The sequence below is a fragment of the Corvus moneduloides genome, chromosome 2, assembly GCF_009650955.1.
Source record: "Corvus moneduloides isolate bCorMon1 chromosome 2, bCorMon1.pri, whole genome shotgun sequence".
Classification (NCBI taxonomy): domain Eukaryota; kingdom Metazoa; phylum Chordata; class Aves; order Passeriformes; family Corvidae; genus Corvus; species Corvus moneduloides.
Genome location: NC_045477.1, coordinates 63,034,757 through 63,053,747, shown reverse-complemented (window position 1 = coordinate 63,053,747; position 18,991 = coordinate 63,034,757).

The window sequence follows — 18,991 nt, the reverse complement described above, 5'->3', positions numbered from 1 at the left end:
AGCCTTGTCCCTGGCCTTCCCTTCACAGAGGCTGCTGGACAATAAAGGCTGCTTCTGTGGAACTGCTATACGAGGCTTCTGTCTCCCTATCCCCGAGTTGCCTTGGGTGATTTCACAAAGGGCTGAATCACAAGAGCTGGAATCACTTGTAGCTGAGAAATCACTACACTTGCTGAAATCACCTGCTGCCCAGGGAAGCCGGCCACCGCTCCTGGAAGAGTTGTTCCTTGCAGGACACTCTTTCTAGGAAGGTCATGGCACACCGGGTTGTCCACCCTCGGCTCTCCTGGAAGCAACAAGAAAGTATCCTTCCATAGAATGTTGACCTCATTTAAAAATAGAATTACTGTTGGAAGGTGCAATTTCAGGTCTGCCTTCAATCTTGTAGATGCATTCAATCACATTACTAGGTGTTGTTGTGATATCTACCAGGAAAATAAAAGAATTTCTTAACCACTCAAGATCTGCTTCCCATGCAGATTATACCCAGTAGGATAGATAGAAAAATCACATGTATCTGATCCGTGACACATTTGCCCATACCAGAAAAAAAGTTAAATTACATACGGATCCTCACAGGTAGAGATTTCCACAGATTAAGTGGGTTTGTAGCCATAGAAGATGCAAATGGAAGTCACCAGGCAGGAAGCCATTGGAAACCATCCATGTGCATCTGACACCCAGTTTGTAGTAAGGTAGTTTCACCGAGAGGAAACTAATTTTCTGAGACATCCTCTGAGGATATTATGTACATGCGTAACTGCCACTGACTAACCAGCCTCAGGGACCTGACAGCAAGAATGTCCTACAATTCAGTTGTTCCAAATGTTACTGGAAAAGTGTTTAAAATAATAGTTAGATAAATGTTGACATTTTCAATGAACATTCTCACTGTTTCTCTCTGAAGGCAATTCCTTTACTAATTGCTACTTTTACGTTACTAAGAGGGTGTAAATGTTACTTTCACAAGTAACATTTGCAGATTTTGAGTTTTTATAACTTCTAGTTTGAGTTCTCTAAATAACTTTAAAGTTTTGTGCATAATTGAAAACCTAAAAAAAAGTCACTTGGCAACAACAGAAATAAGTAAAGAAATTATATAATTTAAAATTTACTGTAGTATGTAAATCAGAATCAGAGCTTATGTTTGTGGTATGTTTAAAGATATAGAGGTTACTCTTGCTATGAACTCTATGAACTGTCTCACTCTGAAACCAGGCAGTCTATTACCTTTGATGAGAATTTATTAAAGTTTACCTGCATTGCTATTCTATATCAGGAGGAGCTGATTTGCTATAATCCTGGTAAGAAAATCACTCAGACTCTGTGAAGCACCATTTAAAATGCTATATATCAGGTAACACCATAAAGAAAGAGAGGACAGTGTAGATAATCTTATGACACTTAGGATGCTGGAAACCCTGAGCTGTGCTGCATCAAATGGGTTTATGATCAGGACACAGCATGCCAAAAAGATCCTGTCTGTATAAAACTTTGCCCATTTTGGTAATTTAAGTTCTTATACAGTCTTCCTAGAAAAAAAAACACTCTGTATGTTATTTATTCTATCAAACCAAAAGGATTTTCATATGTAGGAGCAGATCAGGTTCAAGACCATCTTAGGAACCTGAAGGGGCATGACTGAATGAGACCTCATGAGATTCATGGGCAGATCCTGAGGGATCTGGTGGATGATGTGGTTAAAGTACTATCCATCATATTTGAGAAATCATGGTAGTCCAGTCAAGTTGTCACTTACTGGTGAAAGGGAAATATAACCCTCATTTTTACAAAGTAAAAATAGAAGACAAGGGGAACTCCAGGACTTTTCAGTTTCAGTTTCATGACTGACTAGATCGTGTAGCAGATCATCCTGAAAACTGTGCTAACAACAACATGGCTTCACTAACAGTAAACTGTACCTGACAAATGACAAATTTGGTGGCCTTTTACTATGGGATTACAGCAATGGTGGATAAAGGAAAAGCACTGATGTATCTACTTAAATTTGTACAAAAAATGTGACACTGTCCCACAAGACATCTTAGTCTCTAAACTGTGAAAACATGGATTTGACAGATGTATCAATCAGTAAGTGGGTAAAGAGCTGGTTGGACAGTTGCACTCAAAGACTTCTGATCAACAGCGTGGTAACCAGTGGTGTTTGTCAGAGGTTGGTATTGGGACTGGTGATGTTTTACATCTTTGTCAGCAATGTGGATGGTGGCATTGAGTGCACCCTCAGCAAGTTTTCCAACAACACCAAACTGTGTGGCACAATCAGCACACTGGAGGGAAGGGACACCACCCAGAGGGACTTTGTCATCCAGTGGGCCTGTGTGAACCCCATGAAGTTCAACAAGTACAAGTTCAAGACTGTGCAAGATAAGGAATGGCTTCAAACTGAAAACAGGTACATTTAGACGTTTAGATGAGATATGAGGAAGAATTCTTTTGGAGCGGAGGGTGGGGGGGGGGGGGGGGGGGGGCGCTGTAGCACAGGAACAGATTGCCCAGAGACATTGCGGATGCCCCATCCCTGTAATTGTTTAAGGTCAGATTGGATGGAGCTTTGAGCAACTTGCTGTGGTGAAAGGCATCCCTGCCCATGCCAGGCTATTTGGAACTCCATGATCTTTAAAGTCTCTTCCATTCCAATGATTCTATAAGATTCTATATGTGAACTTCTCTTAGATAAATGCAAGGACATGCAGAAAGCATAATTGCCTCCATTTGGTAGCTAACATGTGGAAACACTTTCCCTAAACCTTTGTCACTGTCCACTGACTGAATTTTCCCAGGACCAAGTGATTTCTGCAACACAACACAGGCCTGAAAGCCAGACTGTATCTGCACTCTGGCACAGACAGAACTGGCCCTACTCTGGTAACTGAGTCCTCAAAGACCTTTCAGTCTTACAATCAAGAACAGAAATATTGTATCTAAAATTTCCAGTAAAAACGTATTCCAAAAATTCCATAATAAATATATTTTTGCTTATGATGAAATAGAAGGTGGATTTTTTCTTTTATTGATTAACCTTCTATTTACTGCAAAGTAAGCAAAAATTTTTCCAGTCACACTTTAGCATTAGAAACATTCCTCTAAAAATAAGTACAAGTAAAGAAATGCCTCAGTATCAGAAGTGGCTTTATAGAGTGGAAAACTACAATAATAAATATCAGTGGAACTGGATACATTTCTTGACTTAAAAAAAAAAAAAAAGATTAAAAATTGTTAGTCTAACTAAAACTGCTGCTCAAGAGATCAGAGATTTCTGTGTTGGTCTACTTTCCAAAGATGAATGAAGCTCATCTGGACATTCACTTGAAATATACTGGGCATTTCAGATTACAATGTCAAGTTGTATTTCTACCAGCGCTTTGTACAGATCATTACTTCTTCTCTGTCTTCTCTCATTTTAGTTTCTTCCTTTCACACTGAGTTTTTGAACCACTAGATGTAATTATGAGTCTCACTGTGACAAATGTGTGTCTGTTTCTGATTAGAAGAACATTACTTACAAAACGAGGTTAAAATCAGAATAATAATGTCTGAGGCTGTAAATATTTCATATTGTATGAGATGCATTCTTCATTCCAGCTTGACTTGTCTTGATGTTAAACTGTGTCAAACTCCTCTACAATTTTGAATAAAACACTTTTGTCATTAAGTTTCTCTCTGAAGAAAATAGCAGTATATTTTAATGTTTAAAGGTTTAAATTACCCACTAAGCAAAAGCAGCCCATGAGCTATAAGAACTTTACCTTGCTAACTCCTTGATGGCATAGTTACTGAGTGAATGAATTGTCAATGTAATTTTATCACACCTCCAATTTCATAAATTACTGAATTGATAAATATTTCACACTGAGTTGTTTGACCACTTCTGGCAAATTTAAATGATACATGATTTTTTATTCAGCTTTTATAGTCTTTTGTCTGCAACTAAAGATTATTTCACTTTATTTGATTTTATTCTACTATTTACATATAATTATATTGTTATGTGAATATGTGTTGGATATATAGGTGACCGCTTATACTTGAAATAAATCAATTTTTTGCATATATCCCTTAAAGTACATTTGTGAGTATCCATTTTGCATGTAAACTCAAGAGTTTTACACTTAGGATCTCTAAATTTGGGGTTCTCTCACCAAGTGCTTGAAATCCATAAGATGCTTTGTTACATTTTGTATCTCTGGAAAACTGAGCCACAGCTGACCAAGTTTCATCTGCATTTGATTTGACCTCCCTTGGATATATTGATCAAAGAAAGGTTTCTAAACGTGGTCACTGATACAGTTTAACCATTAATCTGTTCCAACAATAACTTGCATTGGTTCAAAGTCAATTATCAGAAATAACAGAAAACAACAGAAATATTTTATAGGAATAGAACTGCTGTAAAAAAAAAGTAATTCAATGTGTGAATAGCAAATAGCAATGGTCCAGTCTAAAGGCTGAAACAACTCGGTTTCCTTCGGCCTTAGAATAATTAAAAAAGGGAGGGGGGGGGGGGGGCATTAATAGATGAGAAAGAAGCGGTGGTGTTCTTTGGTTTGTGCTGTTTGTTTCTGAGAATCTTCTATTACCTAGACTCAGAATGACTGATTTCAAACTAAATACCCAAAGCAACTGAGACATAATTAGCTCAGTAGAATAAACACTTTAGATAAAGTAATCCACCTTCAGAAGAGTCTGAAATTTTGGTACCAGGTATCCCCTAGATTTCTTATAAGATGTTGAAAAAAAAATTCCATGAGTTTATGGGTCAGACACTAAACCAGACCAGCTTTTAGCCTCAAACTTTTCTGCTAAAATATAAGCAAACAAACCCCAAATATTAATGTATATTTGATAATATGCATGCTAATCCTTATCTTCATCTATAAATCCATCCCAGTCTTACCTGCAATTAAACTATTGCTTCAACTCAATTGATAATCTGATTAAAAATCCAATACTGAAGCAGAGTGATTTCTGTCAATTTACTTTTAAAATATATGGTTCTATATCTTTACTGTCTTAATCATTTTAATCTGAATATATTAGAATGGAATTTCTATTCTTCAATTTCTGGTTTATGGTCTTTTAATCTTGAACACTGAAATATAAGTATCTGTAAAATAGCAATGAATTAATACAAAGAGCTTCAATTGTAGCATTTGAAATTATAAAAAAGAGCTTTTAGTAAGAAGAGCTAAAATCCCAAGAATGTGCAAAGTTATGAAAGTATTTCAAATATTTTAATTTAAAAAATTTGTAATCATTGAAGCATTTAGAAAATCTGAAAGATTAATTTAAATAGTTTGGTGTTTTTTTTCAGGGTTTGTGGTAAGCATGCCACCACTAATAATATTTATATTATCATACAAATATCTTTCCTTATCTCTATGAAATATGTCTTTCTGGGAATAATGAAACAAAAATAATTCTAAAATTAGGAAATTTATAATTACAGATGTTTTTAAAAAAATAACTCTTATATTATGATAGCTGATATTAAAATACTAATATTGAAGTGATCTGTGGAACTATGCTACTATCCAGCTTACACTTTGCTTTTTTTACTTTGAGTCAATGAGACTGTGTTATCTGCAGTGGATCATGCAAAACATACCTTTACTTCAAATTTAAGTGCATATTTCATTTTAATCATGGTTATATTATGTTTTACTTGCATGTTTTCAAGAACATTATCTAAAAATTGTCTTGAACTTCCGTGAACACTTGAAACTGACTTCAGATTATTTATCAGAGAATAACAATACAACCTGCAGTGAATTTGAAAGAAAAATTCACCTGGATGTGCTATTGTGACTATTTGTATATAAAGCTTCAGGCCCATGAAAATGACTTCTGCTGGTGAATTTAGCATCTTGTCTGTGGAAATAATGAGGACCAGTAAGTAGCTCATTGAGTCTTAGATTATATCCAAACATGAGCAAACACATCGAGGAAGAGAAAATATGAATGCTGTCCAAGACAGAAACTTTAATGACAAAAATAAATATTAGATGGAAAATTCAATTTTTGCCTCCCTAATGTTAGAAATAATATATCAATAGATTATACAGATATTTCCAAAAGCTTTAGATTCTTCTACATAGATGGTAAGAAGGATTATACTACAAGGTAGTCCACACTTAATCAGATCTTTTATTGAGTAAACAATAATTAGCACAAAAATCATTAGAAAGGTTTTATGATATTAATTTCATTCTCCTTAATCCAGGCTTGATAAAAGAAAGAAGCTCTACGCATATGTGGATTTAAGGAAAATTAGACACCAATACCCTGAAGTCAGATCTCATTTGGACTGCCAGGAACCTTGTAAACAGAGTCAAAAGCAAAATCCTGTCTCAGGGAAAGAAGTCCTCTTTGCAGTAAAGTAGGCAGGAGATTGCTTGGTTAGGGAACAGCCCTGAAGAAAATATCGTGTGAGACAATGGCTGAATGTCAGCCAGCAGTGTGCTCTGGCAGCAGCAAAGGTCAAGAGCCTCCAGGCTGTATGAACTGAAACACAGCCAGAAGATCAAAGAAAGTGACCATCCACCTCTCTATTCAGTGGTTGTCAGATCCATTATAAATGCTGTACCTTCTTTTGGGCTGCCCAATACAAGATGGTCATCTACCAACTGGAGTGGGTTCAGCAGAAGCCACCAAGATGACCGGAGCTGGAGAACTCGCTCTGTCAGCAGAGAGTTTGGGCCCATTCAGCCTGCAGAAAAAGATACCAGGGGGGAGCCCTGCAGCATCCACTCCTCATGAGGATGTTCTCAAGAAAAGAAGCAGGCTTTCCACAGCAGAGCTTAGAGAGAGGATGAGTGATGACAGGCATAAAAAAGAGCTAAATATAAAAAGAATCTTTTAGCTATGGGGACAGTCAAGCACCAGAGATCAGAGAAGCTTTGCATTATCCATCCTGGGAAGTTTTCAAGACCTAACTGGATACAGCCCTGAGCAATCTGGGCTGATTTCATAACTGATTCTGCTTTGGAGCAGAAAGTTGTGCTAAAGATGTCCCTTCCAAACTTGAATTACACTACTCAAAGATTTCAAGCCCAAGAACTAACCTAATTTATGCTGACTAGAAAATTAATCTATATAAGGAAAACTACATATTTTGTTTAATTTCTTCTTCAATAACTAAATAAATATATCAGTTATTCTTGCACAAAACAAGTTTTATAGGTATGTTCAATGTGAAGAGGTTAGTGAATCTGTTTACTTGGAATAGACATTGAAAAATCAGGTATTTGTTCAAAAAATTTTAATATCTTCCCCTTTTTTTTCTTGGCAGCAAGAGAGCTCCCTGCTGTTTCTTTGGCAACATTTGACAGTAGAGTAGGGTATGATTTAGACTTTCTGTTTCATCTAAAAAAATCCCCAAATGTTAAATTTCAAATATAACTTTATAGAGGTCCACTTTCTACTTTCATAAGTGACGTGAATATTTTCATTGAGAAAAGTTTTTAACTAGTATAGTGTTGTCAAAAAGTGAACAGTATTTATTACAGTGAATATTAATAAAAATGAAATTCAAATAGGAATGAGATACAAACCTCTGCTTCAGGAGCATTTGATGCTTTTGTTCAATATTGAAAGACATGACAGAAATTTTCCTTCTAGGATGCAAGGAAGAAACTTAAATTGTGAATGTCAACATGTGGTAAGTAATTATGTATGTGCCTGGGTGAGTGAATGTCCAGAACTGAAACTCTGAATTCTAAAGCAGAAACCTCATACTTGCTATCTGAAATGGGTTGAGGCTGGCTGTGATATTCGAACATTTGGATTAAACAATAATGATATGTCCTGAACCACCAGTTAGAGAGGTTATCACATATAATGCTTCTGTACATTGACTATTTACAATAGAAAAACCTGGTGTTTGAGTCCAAAATAAGACATAAACTCAGAGGAAAGATCCCAGAAATCAGGGATCTGTATGGACATGAAAGTCAGGATGTTCTCAGGGGCCTTGGCCAGTGTGACCAGTAGCACTGTACACATCTGTATTGAGCAGCCTTGCTGCAGGGAAGGGAAGCTGAGACCTAAAAAACACAGTGCTGTGGTCTGCTGAATGAGTGTGCCATGCAAACGTAGGGTGAAAGCTCTAATCTTGTTGGTTCTCAAATACACCCCATTGTCTAAATCTACTGTGGGGTGTCAAGTATTCTGTCTTGCCTGCAACATCCTAATCATGTTTTTTGATTTGGAAGTAACTATGAGATGAATATTTATCAAATTAAAATTATGGAAATATTGTTCAAAACTGCTCATAATTTTGAGTGAAAGATATGAATTCATTATGTTAAAAATAGAATAGTTTAAAAACAAAAAAATATTGATTTCTGTTTACTCTGTAGTTAAAATCTAAGAGAAGAATATTTTTTCTAAGTTATTCGGAAGGCATACATACTTTAACTAGAAGCACAAAGCTGGATCAAGACCTATGTTCATTTGAAGGAGTGATAGTGGGAGTATTTTGCATTTTATTTGTTTATTTTATAAGACTGCATCAAAACCATTTCCTTTAGAGGACTGTTTCAAGAAAATACCATGGTCATTGCTGAATATGCACCAACATGAGCAATCTGTTCACACATAAACACATCAACCTAGCTAGTCAAGAGTGTGTATGAAGGAAAGCTTTCTGTAGTCATCAAAGAACTGGAAAGATGTAAAGACCAAAAAAGCAACTCTATAGAGCATCCTAAGGCCATGATGTCATAGTCAGAAGTAGATAGGTAGAGGTATACAAAGGTAGTTATTTTGCTTTCTGGAATGGAAATGTGTTTTTCACATCCAAGGATATATGTGTTGGTACAGACTTCATAAGCATCCTGATCAGTTAATCTTTAAACAAACCTTTGGGATCCAAGGTAGAACATTTACTTTGTGAATTCTCCATGTTAAGCTAAAGCGTTTAAATGTTTGACAGAGGGGAAGGAAAAAATACCTGAATAAAAGCCAGGTAAAGTTGGTAATGTGGCAAGTACCACTCAGCAGTAAAAAAAAGTCCCCTTGTATTGGGGTCCCTCCCCCCTGCCGTGTAGCCCTGGGAGAGGGGCCCTGAGGGCACAGGCACGAGGTTTCCCTGCCCCTGCTCAGCCTCGTTCCCATTGGTTGGTTTGTGTTCCCTGCGCGGGCAGAAGGACCCTTGGTCCCGTGACTGGAACAGTTCCTCGGCAGAGCCCCGGCCATGCGGCTGGAGAAATGAACATCTCTGAAAATATCTACCATAATCGGACCATATATATTCTTTCCACAGGTCTCATTGTCTGATACACGTGTTGCAGTATCCCCACTGTAACATCCTTGGAATGTAAAAGAGCAGTGGAGTGGCAAGGACAAAAGCCTCTCTTTTCCATGGACCCTGTCTGCCTGGTCTTTAAGGAAGATTCATCTTCCTTTAGGATTTTGAGATCTTCTACTGCTTCAGGAGAAGAAGCAGTCAGATCTCACTCCCATCTTTGCTCCCCTCACCTCTATTTGAAATCCTTTCCACTAAAACAACCTTTTAACTCAAGCCCTCTGTCTGAACAGTCACTAAAACAAACAGCACACTTTAGGAGCAGTATCACCCATTCCTATGGAGCTGAATTGTTTGCAGAACACGTCTTTGGCATGTTAACATTATGACTTACAACTTATTTGCTTCTTTCTGTGATTTAGGTGTACCCTATTCCATGAACACATAACTGGATTATGGTCTCAGTAGAATATAAACATAATGATACTTAATTTTTAAAATCCTAAATCACTTAGGAATAAAATAGGCATCAACATATAGAGCCTTTCTGAAATGGCCACATCTGTAGGATAGCACTATAAAAAAGCTATAGCAACCCCATACCCTGAAGCCTTTAGACGTTTGGAAGGCATCTGCTCTTCAGTGTAGTGTTGTTGTTTTCTTTTGTTCATTTTTTCCTTTGTTTTCTGAACTATTTTCTGAACACTTTTTTGGCACTGTGCACATAAGTGTGAGCTGAATGGCACTCTGCATGTTTATGTGGGATGACTTTGCTCTTTAGAAAATAAAGAATACAATATGCAATTTTTTTCCAGTGAAACAGGTCTCTGGATTGTACTGCTAGGCTTAAAAACCAGCAGCTATGTGCTGTGTTGCTCAGCTCTTGGACTTCCTTTACAATACATGGTGAAAAATATGCAATCATTGTCTTCTTCATCCAATAAAATTCAAGCTCTCATTTTCCCTAATGGATGAAGAACAGGAAGACAATATTTTCCCTTTCTATAAAATCTGTTCACCATACAAAAATTAGAAAAAAAATCAATACTTTATTAGACCTAAAATAATGTGATTCAGTAGCTGAAGTGATTCAAGCATTCACCAGGAAGAAGAGATATTAGGTTTTGATGACTGTATTCAGGCTTTTGATATTAAATAGTCATTGAATGAGATAAATATGCAATTTTTGATGTCAAAGAAGGGAATCTGGGATTCTCATTAAAGAAAAAAAACCTATTAAGTTCGAATCATATTAAATTTTTCTTGCTCTGTGGATTGGAAAATCTAGAACTATCTTCACTAAGTCTCTGATCTGATGGATAGAGCATGACTGTTTTATGGGAAGGGGAGGGGAGGGGAGGGGAGGGGAGGGGAGGGAAGGGAAGGGAAGGGAAGGGAAGGGAAGGGAAGGGAAGGGAAGGGAAGGGAAGGGAAGGGAAGGGAAGGGAAGGGAAGGGAAGGGAAGGGAAGGGAAGGGAAGGGAAGGGAAGGGAAGGGAAGGGAAGGGAAGGGAAGGGAAGGGAAGGGAAGGGAAGGGAAGGGAAGGGAAGGGAAGGGAAGGGAAGGGAAGGGAAGGGAAGGGAAGGGAAGGGAAGATATACAACTCCATTTCCCCAGGCAAAAAAGCCAGACAATTGTGGATAAAAATGATTCCAAATAGTTTTCTCCTGTATTCATATTTCAAAAGCCTCCAATAGTATCATTGCATTGTTCAAGCATTTTTTTTTTCTCTTGGAATGTAAGAATATGAGAGTTCAACGAGATTGGTATCTCAGCAAGTCCAGCAATTTTTTTTGTCATCCTTCAATATGAGGAATGAATTGAAGATTGCATATAAACTAAGAATAACTATCTCTTGAACTTTAAGACAGTATTATAACAAAACTGAAATCCCCTGTAGTTTCTGTACAGGGATGCTTCTGAAGCTGGTCAGGATTAACATGGGGTTGAAAACTGCAGTTCTGGACAAAATTGTCCATACTCTAACTAGGTTATTCTTTAGGTATTTAAATAGTTCATCTGGATCTGACACTAAGTGGTTTGCCCAAGGCTAACAGCAAGCTCGTGGCAGAGTTTGGATTACAGTTTAGAAATTGCTGATCACCTGCCGCATGATCAATCCATCAAATGAGGCTGAATAGAAAAACGCATCTCCAGCTGCTACAGAACACATGCTGTTGTAAGAATTAAAAGGAACCAGCTGTCTATAGCCCCTGAGAAATTTGAATAGACCCACATTTTTCCACACAATCATGCTGTAATTACATGTCACCCCAGGTGTTCTCAATATGATTACTCCCTACAAAACTATAAGCAAGACACAAGACAGCCCATACAGCTGTAGGAAAAATAATGAAGCAGCAGGGTTTCTCTTTTTCTGCGTGTGCTGCTTTGGTACTGTTTATATAGACAATCTGTTCCCTGGGACTGCTGAGAAAGCCCTTATGGTCCCAGGCATCCAGGGACCATAGATGCTGACCTATATAACTGGAACATGAAATCAAGCTGCTTTTTTTGACAGAGATATCTATCATATATTTACTTTGAAAGCCACTCTGAAAGATACAAACCTTTTAAGGGAAAAAACATGCCAAGATGAGAGACCGGGAAGACACAAGCAATAAGAATTTCTAGTAATTTCAAAGACATAACCTTTTATATCTACAAAAAGAAATGTGTATTTTAATAATGTTATATCCTGTTGTATGCCTCTACATTCAAAGCTGTTCCTAGGAGTTTTGAACTGTTATATTCTTCTTCCCAAAAGGTATCCCAAGTCCTAAAAGGCTAGATATTTTGCAGTTTCCCTTTATTTTGTAAGTTGAGTTGTGTGGTTTCTCATGGGGTTTTTTGTTTGTTCATTTAGTTGGTTTTCTTGTGAGAATTCTAATCAGAAATAAAATACTTCAATTGAAAATTTGGGAACTAGAGGAAAAATGAGTTAACTTGAATATTTCTAAGGGAAGACTTGTTTTCTGAATAATGCTCAATTCCACCAGGAAAGAAATAGCCAAGGTAGAAGCATTAAGATAGAAGTCTTTATACACACTTTGACTTAGCACACACTTTCTGTTGGTAAATTTAAATAAAGACACTGAAGAACTACTGATTCTTAGCTGGGAATTATGGTATCTGTATTCTGCTTATGAAATTAAACCATGATGATGGAAAACTCTGTTGGCAGTGTGCTAAAATTGATCAGGAGCTGTAAGTCAGGAAAGGTTATCATAAGAGGTAATGATGCAATGCACAGTGCTTTTTGGTAGAGAAAAAAAGCATGATTCATTCCCTTTCTAAAACTTTATTAAGGACATAGATACAGACATTGTCATAAAATGCAGCATAGGCAGTTTACATGAGATGAAGGCAACAAAGCCAGCATTTAATGCTTTCTGCAGCTTTTTAAAATAGTCAGCCAGTTTACAGAAGGAGCCTTTGCTGTAAACTGAGGAGATATCTTTATAGCTTTCAAGCTAAATGCGAGCAGTTCCATGAAGTCTGTGGCGGGTGGACACTGTCTGGGACCCAAGTAACTGCCAGGCTGCTCTATCTGTTCCCACCTCAACTTGGACAGGGGAGAGAAAATACAGCAAAAGGCTCATGAGTTGAGATAAAGACAGGGAAAGATCACTCACTGATTACCATCATAATCAAAACAGACTTGTGGAAAAAAACCGTTTCATGTATTATTCAATCAAATTAGAGTCCGATAGAGAGAAGAAACAAATCTTAAAAGAACGTTCCCCCACCCCTCCCTGCTTCCTGTGCTCAACTTAAGTCCCTTTTTTCTCTATGTTTCCCCCTGCAGCCGCTTATGGGAACAAGGAGTGGTGGGCGTTGTGGTCAGTTCATCACACGTTGTCTCTGCCACTCCCTCCACAGGACTCCTCACACTTTCCCTACTCCCCACTCCAGTGTGGGCTCCTTCCCATAGCAGACAGTCCTCCATGAACTTCTCCAACATGAGTTATTCCCATGGAGAGTAGTTCTTCACAAACTGCTCCAGTGTGGATACCTTCCACGGGCTGCAGTCCTTCAGGAACAGGCTGCTCCAACATGCATCTCCCATGGGGTTACCAGTCCTGCCAGCAAACCTACTCCACCCCATAGGTCCTGCCAGAGCCTGCTGCAGAGTGGGCTTCTGAAGGGCTCAGAGCCTCCATGGGACATCCACCTGCTCTAGTGTGGGTTAAGGTAGATGTGTGCTCCCCCATGGGCTTCCAAAGACTCCAGGGGCATAGAATGTCTCGCCATGGTATTCACCAGGGGCTGCAGGGGAATCTCTGCTCCGGCACCTGAAGTTGGTTGTATTTTGTGTCAGCACAGCTTCCTAAGGAATTATTCATCATGTGGTCATTTCCTGTTTGTAGGAAATATAAGTGGTGGATTTTTTTATCCTTTTAGCTAGAGTACTGGGATTATAAATTCCTGATACTGAATGTACAAACAAAATATTTTTATATGTTTTAGAGACCTGGGTTGACAGTATTTGAAGTATCAGTGATGTGCACCATATAAACAATTGCAGTAGGTGCCTTAATTCTGAAATTGGTGTAAGCAATAAAAATTACTATTCTTTTAAATACAGGTTATTAAGCTTTTGAAACCATTTCCTTGCAAATCATTTTTATTTTTACCTCAACATAAACTATGTAGTAGCACCTTACTATGAAATATTTTAAAGTCTTAATTTAGCACACAGGTTAAAAAAGAAGCTGAATCACTACAATGGAGAGCTTCTACTGGAAGAAATCCTGTATTCCTAATTAGTTTCTGACCATATATTAGATATTTTTGCTTACAAAGTGAGTTACTAGCTATATTTTATTTTGTGGACTACAAATGTTAGGAATTATGTTTGATATTGTAGTAAAAATTCTCCAGAAAAAAGTATTTTGTCATTTGAAAAGATATGCAGAACAATGGAAATCATGTTGGAAATACTATATCAGACACGGTGTAATCTTTATTCAAATGAACTATGGGCCTCCCACCAACAACCACTTCCTTTCATTTTTTCTATAGTTTTTGTTACAAGGTAGTTTGATTATTTCCAAATTACTGTTTATCCAATTCCTTTTAATGATAAAGAATACTTTCTAATGATTTTTAAGAATTATTTTAATACTTACTTTAAACTTTAGAGTGAAAAAGACTAAACCAAAACACATTGTTTTTTGTAAAAAATGAATACATCCAGATTTCTTTTTTAAGCTTTTCCTTAAAATAACTTAGTTTTAAAACTTACATGCTGATTTCTAAGTCCTAGTTAAATATATAAGTTTTTGAGACAAAAGTGAAAAACTATCTAGTTTGCTTAGTGATTTTATTCCTGCTTAATAAAAAGTACTTTGAAAATTAGTTAACATCTTTTATAATTTAGAAATTTTATTGGCTGACTACCTCCTTCTTAAATTTATGAAAGGATAATGGAGGAATCTCTCATATAGTTGATGATGTGAATATAGCAATTACAGTTTCACTGGTTTTATGCCAATATCCTTCTATGTTACTTAATCCTGATGAACAATACTATTTAGGTATCATAGTGCATCAAAAGATTCGGAATGTAGTTTCTAGCATTACCAATATTAATTTTGTATCCTTTAACAGCAAAATGTCTGATGACACATGTAAACTTTTTGCTTCACCATGTTTTCACTTTCAAATCTATGAAATAGGCATTGAGTTGGACTTTAAACCATCTTCAGTTTCAATTAAATGATTCATGATTGCTCACTTTTGGTCACTCAAATATATTCTTCATGCATTAAATTATTTCTATTTTATTACATATTCTTTACAGACTTTTTCATAATTTCTTGTCTGTCCAAATCTTGTGATCCAAGATGTATTTCTTTTTACTCACTCTTCTTTTTGTTCTAAAATGATCATATTACAGCTTCACAACTTCATGCCATTGAAATATAAAAAGCAGGAATTGAAAGTCTTTTTTTTTTAAGCAGGTACATACTGAAAAAGAAAAAATAAACATACCAGTATCCTGACCAAGCATAAGAAAATTGTTCTTACTGAGTTTGTTCTCATTCTTTAGTAGAAGTTTTTAAGTAATGAAAAAATCTAATTTTTTGGTTTGCAACTGAAGCCATGTACGATATTTTACATGCAAAATTGCCAACCTGTGCTTTTGGGGCTGATGCTAATTTTATTGGACAGTGATATTTCCTCCAAGAGTTTTTAATAATTAAAAGAATTTTGAATACGAAACATCAAGGCTAGATTGAATTCTTCTACTTAAGTGTGCCCTGATTCAGATACTGAATGTACAATGTCATGTGAGCAAAACTCTCTTGGTACACAAAGCAGCTCTTTGACCCTTCAGTATGATGTATCACCCATTTTTTAGAGAACAAAGTCAGTTTGTATTTTGAAAAGTACTGCTTTCTTTCTTTTCTTTCCTCAAGATTTTTTCACTTTTGGCAGGCAAAGTGCCAGGTAGTTGGGAAAGCCCTTCTCCTGTAGGTGAACAACTTCAGAGAATTCACATGAGCCTTCAGTCTTTTTAAACCAAGGATATTTGAAGCCTTGTCTTTCATCCTTAGTCTTCATATCTTATTGGATTTGCAACTGTATAGCATTAGAAGCAGGCAAGATAATGGCTGTAGAACTTCTAGCAATTATATTTTAGAGGTTTATGGGATCAAAATAAATGTAGAGAATGACAATGAGACATAAAACATGGATTTATCAGTTGTGACAAGAACAGAAGGAATTAGTTATGCATATGTTTATTAATGTTTATGACCCATAAATAAGATACATCTATTCAAATAAATATTTTTAAAATGAAAATATGTTCCTATAGTAATGCATTCCTGATAGAGATAAGGAAGTTTTAATGTCATTGTATAAGTAACTAATTTGAGATTTCTGTATGACAAGAAAGCATCTATAGATACAAGAGGCTATGAGGGTGACAGTGGTAAAGAAAGGCTTTGAGAGTAATGGAGGTAAGAGATATTTTAAGAAAATCACAGGCCTAAAAGGACAAAGCACACAAAAAAGGGGATATTAATTGTATCCATATATTAAAAGTAGAGGGAAAAAATAAAAAAGGAAGTGGGGGAATAAAGAGTTATTTAAAGATATTTCTCCAGAAAGAATTATCATAAATTAACTATTAATAAGCTTGGGCCTGTAATTTGAATGATTTCTGAACTATATTAGCACGGGTGCTGAAAAACCTTCCAATAGTTTTCTGGTCGTATATTTTTTTAACTGATGTTAACCTTATGCTTAGAATATCAGCAAATTATTAAAGAGTTCTGTACCAGTTCCTCAACAATCAAGGCTTTCTTCTCCAATCCCAAATTTCCAAATTTTTTTTAAGATTAGCTGGAATAGATACTGTGAATTTTTAGATTGCAAATTGAACTGCTGAGATAACTTGCATGCTAGTAAAATGAGGAGAGACACTTCATTCTGCAAGTACTTTAATTCTGATCTGAGAATAGAGTCTGTGGGTACAGGAATGTATTGTGGACATCAATGTTGTGGAAAGGTAGATTGAAGGAAAGGACAAGAGCTAATGTTATGTGTTAATAAAGTAGGAGCTGCTTGAGGCAACAGCTGATCCTTTTATGTTTCCTGCAAAAAGTAATCATATGACAGATTTACGGAAACATAGATTGGTTTCCTGGTATTGTCATCGAGGCAGAAGTTTGGCTAAATATGGGATACTCTAAGGGTGAGAAGAATTTTGTGTTATCACTCTAATCTATTTTGCCAGCAATAGTCAGAATAAGAGGACAAACTCTCCAGAAATTTTCCTAGTTTTCATAAGATGCTTCCTTTCACTTCACCTCTCCTTTTTGTGGCATCGTTGGCTTCCTTTCAACCTACTCTGTTCTATGACTGTATTTATGTCATTCAGTCTTATGTTTATATTGCTTTAGTCCAAAAGCAAGATTCTCATCAAGTAGGTTTTTGGAACTGAATCAAAATTTGCCCGAAACCCGCAGGGTTACTAGTAAGATGAATGATGAGCAATCAGAAAACAAAGCCTGAATTAAGCATTCAGGTCCATACTGGCTACCACTAATGAGATAATGTAAGAACTGTGCTTTTGAAATTATGGCAACAAATTCCTTCCACTTACCTTCAAAAAAACTCATTATTTTGTCATTAACAAAAATCCCCATGTGAGATGATCTAAATAAAATGCTCAACAGAAAAATTAACAAGAGTCCAAACAAAAGAAGCATTTTTCTAGAGCTTATTTTGCTAGGGTTACTAAAAACCAGTAATGGGTGCAACATCCAAAAAGTGTGTCCAACCACTTCAGTAGTAGTAGCAAAAGTTAATTTTAGTTTAAAAACAACTATTCCATTCCCAGTTACAGCTTGCTTTCTTGTAGGTAACACCTCTTTTACAGTGTTCCCCTTTGGGCTGCCTGTCAGCACTAGACTGCTTATTGTGACCTATTTAATACCTGCTGATTATGCGGAATTTCCACTCAATTCTAAATTACATGTGGTCATGACATCTGAGAATGAACCAAAACCAGATTATGAGGTCTGAAAGAGATAAATATGCAGAAGTTTATGGCAGAACTTAATTCTTCTCCATCTCTGGTTTCCATTTCAAAACCAGCAGCTAAAGATGTCTGTGCAAAACCTGTTACTGCGAGGACAAGAGCTGGGTAAAGTGGGAATCAGGGCAGATCAGGGAGGAAGACTGGGGAAAAAGGGAGGAGAAAGGATATAAGCATCCAACCAAAAGTGAGCAGGCACCAGTCAGCATGGTTGTGTGACTGAGCCCTGCACCTAATAACTGTGATCTAACTATCTTCTCATTAAATCCTTTTTCTTAAATATCTTTCTGTGTAATTTATCTCATTTGTGAGAGCTGCAAAGTTTATGGCCCAGCTACTGGAGGGACCAGAGCATATATTTTTCCCCTACTGGTTTTAACCCAGTGTATGTCCAAATGTGTGTGCATGTGTACAAATATGTGTCAGCAGAAAATTTCAGGTTGGGCTAGCAGACAAGTAGGAGGAAAACCTGTTTCTGGTAAGACTGAAAATCTGACTAGGTAAGGGTACCCAAGGGTCCAGGCATTGCTTTGAAGTAGTCTGAGAACCTATGATGATCTGGCAGAGATCCCAGGTCTCTGAATGCAACAGGCTGGCACATGGTGGCTTTATAACTTCCCTTCACAGACAGAGCCTCTCAGGACCTTAAAATGCATTTTAAGGCTTTTACACGGATTTTAGCACTGCAATTCTCGTGACTTCAGCATGCCAACTTTTTTCTCTTAGTGTCATAGTGTCAGTAACTGGAAGCTGTCTTGAGCAATAACACGGAGTTTTTCTCTCCTATTTTACATACCTATTTTAGAATAAAATAAAATATACCTTACAAGTATAAATCACACTGTACAAGTGGGATTTTTTTTTTACTATTAACTATAAAAGGAGTCTGGAATGATTACTTCAGACATAAACATTTCTACTTCAGATGTCTGGTTTTGATTAGATGAATCCCACTGTCACCAAATAGATTCTGCCCTTGTAGCCCTCTCAAGGTTGAATGAGGGAAGAAAAACACACCAAACCATTTATTCACAAGCTCTGTGTTACACTATTAAACATTAAAAATTGCTAAGCAAGCAGCTGTCTGAGAATTACCAGCATATTTTAAGAATTCTTCAGCAGCAGAGTATTTTATTTTCTAGAATAAAGCTACTCATAACATTTTAACCATA